General features: G+C 40.3%; 1 pseudogene across 1 annotated transcript; it reads left to right on the forward strand.

The window, feature by feature from the left end:
• Positions 1–2,013: 2,013 nt before the first annotated feature.
• Positions 2,014–3,864, forward strand: LOC146636529 (cornifelin homolog B-like; annotated as a pseudogene). Its single transcript, XR_014905480.1, has 4 exons — positions 2,014–2,087; positions 2,407–2,534; positions 2,862–3,007; positions 3,642–3,864. The product of XR_014905480.1 is annotated as a cornifelin homolog B-like (transcript).
• Positions 3,865–7,298: the final 3,434 nt, after the last annotated feature.

A 7,298-nucleotide genomic window follows, 5' to 3' on the forward strand; every position in this document is an offset into this window, starting at 1 on the left:
GCCAAGACATCAGCTGCCTTGTCCTTCCATACCTGAGAATAGAAGCTAACTGTTGTGTTGAGCTTCTTCTTTAATCACTTACATGTAAAATCTACAAATGTGATGACTTGGTCCTCACGTTTCACTAGCTTTACACCAGATGTGTGCGCTGTGTGTACTCATTCCTGGAGCTGTCAGTAAAAATCGAACATGGTGACCTATTCTGAGTTTATACTTACACGGTTACACCGTGTAACAGATTGCAACTACCTGAGATTTCGTTAGTTTTATTGAGTTTTGGTCTCACCTTCTAATTCATTGTGATACCCGTGCAACCCATGCAGGACATACACTAGTTATGTACTTTACTGTCTGGGCCAAAAACATAAAAAACCAGCTTTGACAGCACGACACTGCCTGTGAAATCAACTAAAGACCCAAGCTAGCTCGTTAGCAGCTAAAAATGGCATCTTGTTAATTTAATTAAACTGACAACAACTGTCTTGTTTCTTCAGACTTTAATCATCTTCAATAAATATCCTTACAAATGTGACACTGTTTAAGGGGAACTAACAGCAATATTTATAACAGCAAGATTTATTCCCAGGAAGCATTTTTACGGCAAAGAAATAATCAACCAAACACAAATTTCCTCATCTTCATGTAAATATCCAGCAGCTCCATTTAAAAAAGCAGACATCCCTCCAGCCATAACAGTAAATAAGTGAAATAAATTGTGGTAAAAATACAGATAAAAATACATTTGAGCTAAGTCATCTTGTTTCCTTTCCCAGAAGAATTTGACTCCTGAAATGTCAAGAGAAAAACCTGAGGTAGTGACCAGTTTATAAAATACTACATCATCTCTTGGACATTTACATTTTTTGGTTGATGGTGTAGTATTCAGTCCATAAGAATGCATTAATATGCAGGGTTGGTTCTTCTCCAATCTACATGTTACTATTATTATGATTATTATTATTAGCAGTCGTATTACACGTTGAAGTATCATCGGTGCACTTACTAAGCCTCAGGTTGCCCTAGGTGTGTCCATCAGAGTGTGAGTGTGAATGTGGGACAAGGTGCTATGGAACAGTAAAAAGCAGTGTTTGGATGTGTTTATGTAGTAAAGAAACACTAAGTACTCAGAGTAGAAAAGCAATATATAGGTACCAGTCCATTTGGCTTTCAAATGTCAGTGTAAGTACTCTTAGACCTGCTGGTGACCAAATGTTTGGTTAAAGTACAGACTTTCTGCACTTAAGTACAAATAATACTGTTAAAAAATACTCCAGTAAAACTTGAACAACTGATTCAACTTCTTTACTCAAGTAAAAGTAAAAAAGTACAAGCTCTGAAATGTACTCAGAGTAAGAAAGTAAAAAGTATCCCTTTGGAGGAAGTTTCCATTTTGTGTGCAGAGCTGAGTGAACCTTGTGCTTTATTGCAACCGCCCCCCAAAAAACACACACAAAAAAACACAGTCCCACTTTTAACCCCAGACTTTGGCACAGTCATCTCTTGTTATGCAACATCCTCGGGTCATTTATAAAAAAGCCTGTCATATGTTTCTGTTTAGGCTCAAATTAGTTCGATGTTTGGAGGCTCACAGTGACAGAACTGCGTTAAAGCAAAAGTAACTTTTTTACAAAATGTAAGGTGTAGAAAGTACAGATATATGTAGTAAAAAGTAATCATTAAAAACACGCTACTCAAGTACAGTACAGATACCTGGAGTACAGTAATAAAGTATTTGTACTTCCCACCTCTGGTGTCAAGTGTGTTTGGATTGACAGCAGAAGTACTGATGGATTCATAGAATAAGTCTTGTTGCTGCTCATCGGTTAAGCAGTGTGTTTTCCTTTCCCAGCACTGAAGCAGGGGCTCAGTGAATTCCTAAACATTCGTCATAGCAGTTACTGTGCATCATTACAGTGATTGGTGTGGACTTCCCATCAGGCTCAGCCCTCCGCGGCTCTTGAGTAATCCGTGTGTGTGCGTACTCTCGGCACCTCCCCTTCCTGTTATTGGTCTGTGCTTAAATGCTGGTGTTTCCAAACTTTTTCTCTTGTTTTGAAAGCTCAGAGAACCAGAGAAGACAAAAGAAGGTAAGAAAAACATTTTACACTGATGAACAGCTTAAGAGAATCAGAAATCTTTGTAAAATCATGAATGTAATACGTGGTAACATTTTTCTGAGGAAGTCAGAGATAATAAATCTGTGCTTAAAACCGGTGTCAGCTCTTTTGTCTGGGCCGTACATAAATCATTTGTACAGCTGGCCAAAGGTATTTGTTGTCATTTATATGAACCAGGAATCATCCTGTTATAACATGTATCAAAACCAGTCTTTCACCTTTTTCATGTTGAATTTCTCTAACCAGATAACCACTACAGCATTTCAATCTGTGTCTGTGTTTCCTTCAGCATGGTGTTTCCTACAGGCACGGCTGTCCACAAGCAGCCCACCCAGGTGGTGACAGTCGTCAGGACCGTTGAAAACTCTGGCCAATGGAGCACCGACCTCTGTGATTGCTGCTCTGATATGGAGAGCTGTAAGTAAACCCAGGAAACCCTACAAACAGCAGTGATTTCTGCATGAGCGATCTCCTCAGACTTTGTTTGCAACAAGCTAACCGAGTGTTTGAAGTCAGTAAAAAATCAAGAATGAATGAACTATCTGAGACTACATGATAGCAATGATCATTTAGCAGCATTATGGAGTTTTTCATTATTTTACATTTTTCACCAGAAAACCAAGTTTTCGTAATTGGAGTGGAAATGTCTCAATACGTTGTGAGATGTGATGATTCATGTGCTGAGGTGTCTGCTGAGGTGTCTGTCTGTCTGTAAAATAACTCTGTACCTGTTTCTCCCCAAAGGTTGCTGTGGCCTTTGCTGTTTCCCCTGCATGCAGTGTGATGCAGCCAATAAACATGGATGGTGCTGTGCAATGCCACTCCTGGACGTTTGTGGTGTGGTGTCCTGCTTACTCCGTCAGTCCATCAGAGAGCGCCACAACATTGAAGTAAGGCTGGATTAGAGATGGAGGACACTGTTACAAACTACACTTAAAAGATAGATGTGGTCACTAGAGGAAGTGCACTTTTATAACTTCTGCACTGGCTTCATTTTTTGAATTGAAGCGAGTTGAATGTGTGTCTTTGTGATGTGGTTGTAAAATGAACTGACGTAAAATCTAAATGTAAATTTTATGAGATTCATATAAAATGCACACAAATTGTGCTTTGTGCAGATCCTTCTCACTCACCGTCACCTCTTCAATAGCTCTCAGATGTCTCTGTGTCCTCATTATTTGTTTATAAGTAACCACATCATGCAGTGCCATCATGAACGTGACCTGGATAAAACTTGTGGTATTTTGCAAACCGTAGAATTTATAATGGAGAAGCTTGAGTTGAGAAAGAGGAAGAGTAAAGTTCTTGAAATCTGAAATCTCTTGCCCTCATCGTGGGAAAAAAAGTTGAGGTTGCTTGTTTTGACAAACTCTCAGATATTTGGTTACCCAGCTCTACACAGGGACACAGCTGCCAGATGAGGGGATGACAACACCCCACTAAACTTTTATGTCTGAGGGGTAACAACAGTAACTCCTGCTGCTTCATCCTCTGTCTATCTGCTTCTTCTTCTCCATCCTGCAGGGCTCGTTCACTGATGACTGCTGTAAAGTGTGCTTTTGTTACCCGTGTGTTTGGGGCCAGATGCATCGTGAGGTGAAGATCAGGGAAAACAAGTAGCCCACCACCTCGACTGTGATCAGCACGCAAGTTGTCTGTGGATATGATGCAAACATTTTGGCTGTGTAATGAGAGGCTATGACTTTGTCAGGCCAATAAAATCCTTTAATTTTATACATCATGTGTGAGATTAATTGTCCTCTTCTGCAAAACAGAGTTTAACCATTGTTCAGATATAAACTAGTCATCTTCACTAATTGTGAACTTAGATAGGATAGTGAGAAAGACATTGTGAGATCACACTGTCCACTCACATAACTTTTCACAGTATTATAATATATGCAAATGAAATAATTGTGTATGGTGGTGGAACCTGGCAGGGTGACGCTGATCCTTAACAACATGTCGTTTCTAGACAAAAAGCTGACGTACTTTATTGTCATAGTTGATAAAGTTTCTTCATCAAGCTTTAACATTTACAGAACAGCTCAAGATCCAGATGAGAGCAAGTCAAATGGACATTATTTGTCAAAGGCCAGCAGCAGCAGCCATATTCAAATTGATAATTGTCATGAACTTTTTGGGTTGTAAATTCTGTTTCACTTTTACTTAGACTGAGAGACGAGGACATTAACATTAACACATCAACATGTGTTTCTTGTCCAGGTGTGTGGAGTGGCAGAAGGATTTTTATGCCTACACTGAATAATGCTTCTTTAATTGCTTGATAGTTTAGTGGATTGTAACAAGCTCAGCTCCTCAACTCTGTGCGGTGCTGTAAATAATGGATGAAGGTTTATTTGTCTTTTAATGGTGCCTATTAATGTCTGGACAAGAACAGATTATGTGCAGAACAGCACATTACTGTAGCAGAGAAGCTCCAGAGCTACCCAAGCCAGTGTTCAGTGCTATTATGTCACTGTTTTAACACTCCCAGCTTCAACAATCCACTTAAAAGCTTCTTATTAACAGTTAAATAATTCACAGTGATCACAGTGGCCACACAGATGTTCATATCCCATAATCGTACACAGTGCTGTGCTCTACAACCCACCTGATGCTCATCTCTCAGTGCATTTATCCACTGCCTCTGAGAGAGAGTGCCCTTGTTCTTCCACAGAGTAATAGATAAAAACATTGTGGTTATTATGGCAAGTGGAGTCACACACAACATAAACACAGCTACACCTCCATGTGGTTAAGAGACTGAAACAATGTTAAGCATGTTTCTCCTTTTATCTGCTTTCTTACAAATAGTTCAGCTAACTTAGGAAAGTTCTGATCAACGTGATCGAGCCTCTGCATCAGGCGGGATAATTACTGGGTCCACCTTAAAACCGGTGTATTTTACTCTAATCGCACTACAAAGGTTGCTTTTCAAAGTAACACTGCAATAACTACACCTTTAAATTCAGGTTTATGAAGGTGAAAAAGTTTGTTTGTAACAAGAATGCAATAATGTTCATTTTTGGCGCAATGTATGCATGACATTATGATTGGGTGATGACATCCTCTAAAGGTTTTACCCTAGAATCACGTCAGTTCACCATTAAATAAATGAAACAGAATTTACATGTAAATTGATGCGATTGCCTTGCAATATATTTAAAACAGGCTTTGTGGTAACAGTAGTCTGTGTAATTCAGTTCAATTTTATTTATATGGGCCAATTCACAACAGCAGTTGTCTCAAGGAGCTTCATATTGTAAGGCAGACCCTACAATAATACATACAGAGAAAATATCAACAATTATATGACTCCCTATGAGCAAGCACTTTGGTGAAGTAAGATGGAAAAACTCCCTTTTAACAGGAAAAAACCTCCAGCACAGCCAGGCTCAGGGAGGGGCGGGGCCATCTGCTGCGACAGGTTGGGTGAGGGGAGGAATACATGTCACGGCTTGCGGGATGAGTCGTGTAGAATTTAATGAGGACCCAAGATGCTGGCAGCTGAGATGCAGGGGAGTTTTATTGAGAAGGTGGAGATACAAACAGAAACGGCGAAGGCGTGGAGGAAGCTAAGCAAAACCTAAACTGGAAAAAACTAACAAAACAAACCTGAAACTAGTGATGGGACGTTCTGTATCGAGGCTTCGAAGCTTGTGTCGAGTAATGAGGGGGCGTTTCCGCGATGCGCGTATCGAGGCTTGCTTCATTTATGGGAGGAGCTGAAAATCATGACGTCCGAAGCCTCGCTGCCCGGCTGTACCACGTGACTGGTTCAGGAAGCGGTTCGAACTTTGCCGCGAGATATGACAGAGATATAAACCCCTCAGACTTCATTCAAAATGTGGGTGTTTGATGGAGAGTTGCGGTTAGTGAGAGTTTGGAGACCGTTTGGAGGTTTATGAGAGTGAGGAGAGAAAGTCAGGAGAGAATGGAGCCAGCTAAGAAGAGGAGGATGTCCTCCCCTGTGTGGGAACATTTTGATCTTATTCCTCCCAACAAGGTATGTAAATTTCTACAGAAGATGTATTTTCATAATACTGCAATACAATTTATGTTGAGCTGTCGTTACTTTTGTACAAGTTGAAGTGTTTGCTATGTGCCAGGGAGCTGGGATATAACAACAACACCTCATCCATGCTTAGGCACTACAGAGCTTTGCATGAGAATAAGGGGAACACCGATTGTGGAGCAAGACCAGGTGAGCCATCAAATGCCATGATACTATAGCATGCAGTAATGTTACTAAATGATATAACAATATTATACAGCTGTTATAAGTTACGTGTGTGATATTTATATTTGTGCTTTATCTTTATTGTCTTTCCTCAGGAGAACAATCTCAAATAGATGAAGACCTGGTTAGCATGGTGATCGAGGACTCCCAGCCATTTAGCATTGTGGAGGACAAAGGATTCAAAAGATTTGTTAAATCATTCAATCCTAGCTATGTTCTCCCCACTAAAAAGGCCATAAAAGCAGTGGAAATTTAGTTTTCACAGAATAAAATGTGAACAGGCAGGACTGAGGCTCAAAGCCTCAGTGTGTAGCTGTCCATACCTCAACGTTACAAAAGCACAACCACTGTCCACACCCCAACCACACCTCACCTCACAGTAAATGATCATTTCCATTTTAAGCATTTCCAAATAATCATTTTCCATACTGCCAGTATAAATATACACAGTATGCTGCCATCACTACAATATACATGTTTTACACACTCCTTTAGTTGTTGACATTTACAGGCTGTGTGCAAAAGGCCACACTCTTCAAATTCATGCCAACTAATATTTTTACGTCCAGTAGATGTCCTACTAGAGCAAATGAAGCTTCAAGACGCTTTGCGCTGGGGGTGAACCAATTGGATGAAAAGCTTCAATGCTTCATGAAGCTTCATCTGCCCATCACTACCTGAAACATTAACTGGAGACCCGGGGAGAAAGACATAGGAACACGCAGGGTATGTAGTAGTATGAAGTACTATTTGTGCATCATTACAGTGATTGGTGTGGACTTCCCATCAGGCTCAGCCCTCCGCGGCTCATAAGTAATCCAAAATCATCTGGCAATCCAGTAAAACTTAGATGTGTGCGTACTCTCGGCACCTCCCCTTCCTGTTATTGGTCTGTGCTTAAATGCTGGTGCTTCCAAACGTTTTCTCTTGTTTTGAAA

The sequence above is a fragment of the Diplotaxodon limnothrissa genome, linkage group LG3, assembly GCF_057381915.1.
Source record: "Diplotaxodon limnothrissa isolate DT_005_m linkage group LG3, D_limnothrissa_male_GT1.1, whole genome shotgun sequence".
Lineage (NCBI taxonomy): Eukaryota > Metazoa > Chordata > Actinopteri > Cichliformes > Cichlidae > Diplotaxodon > Diplotaxodon limnothrissa.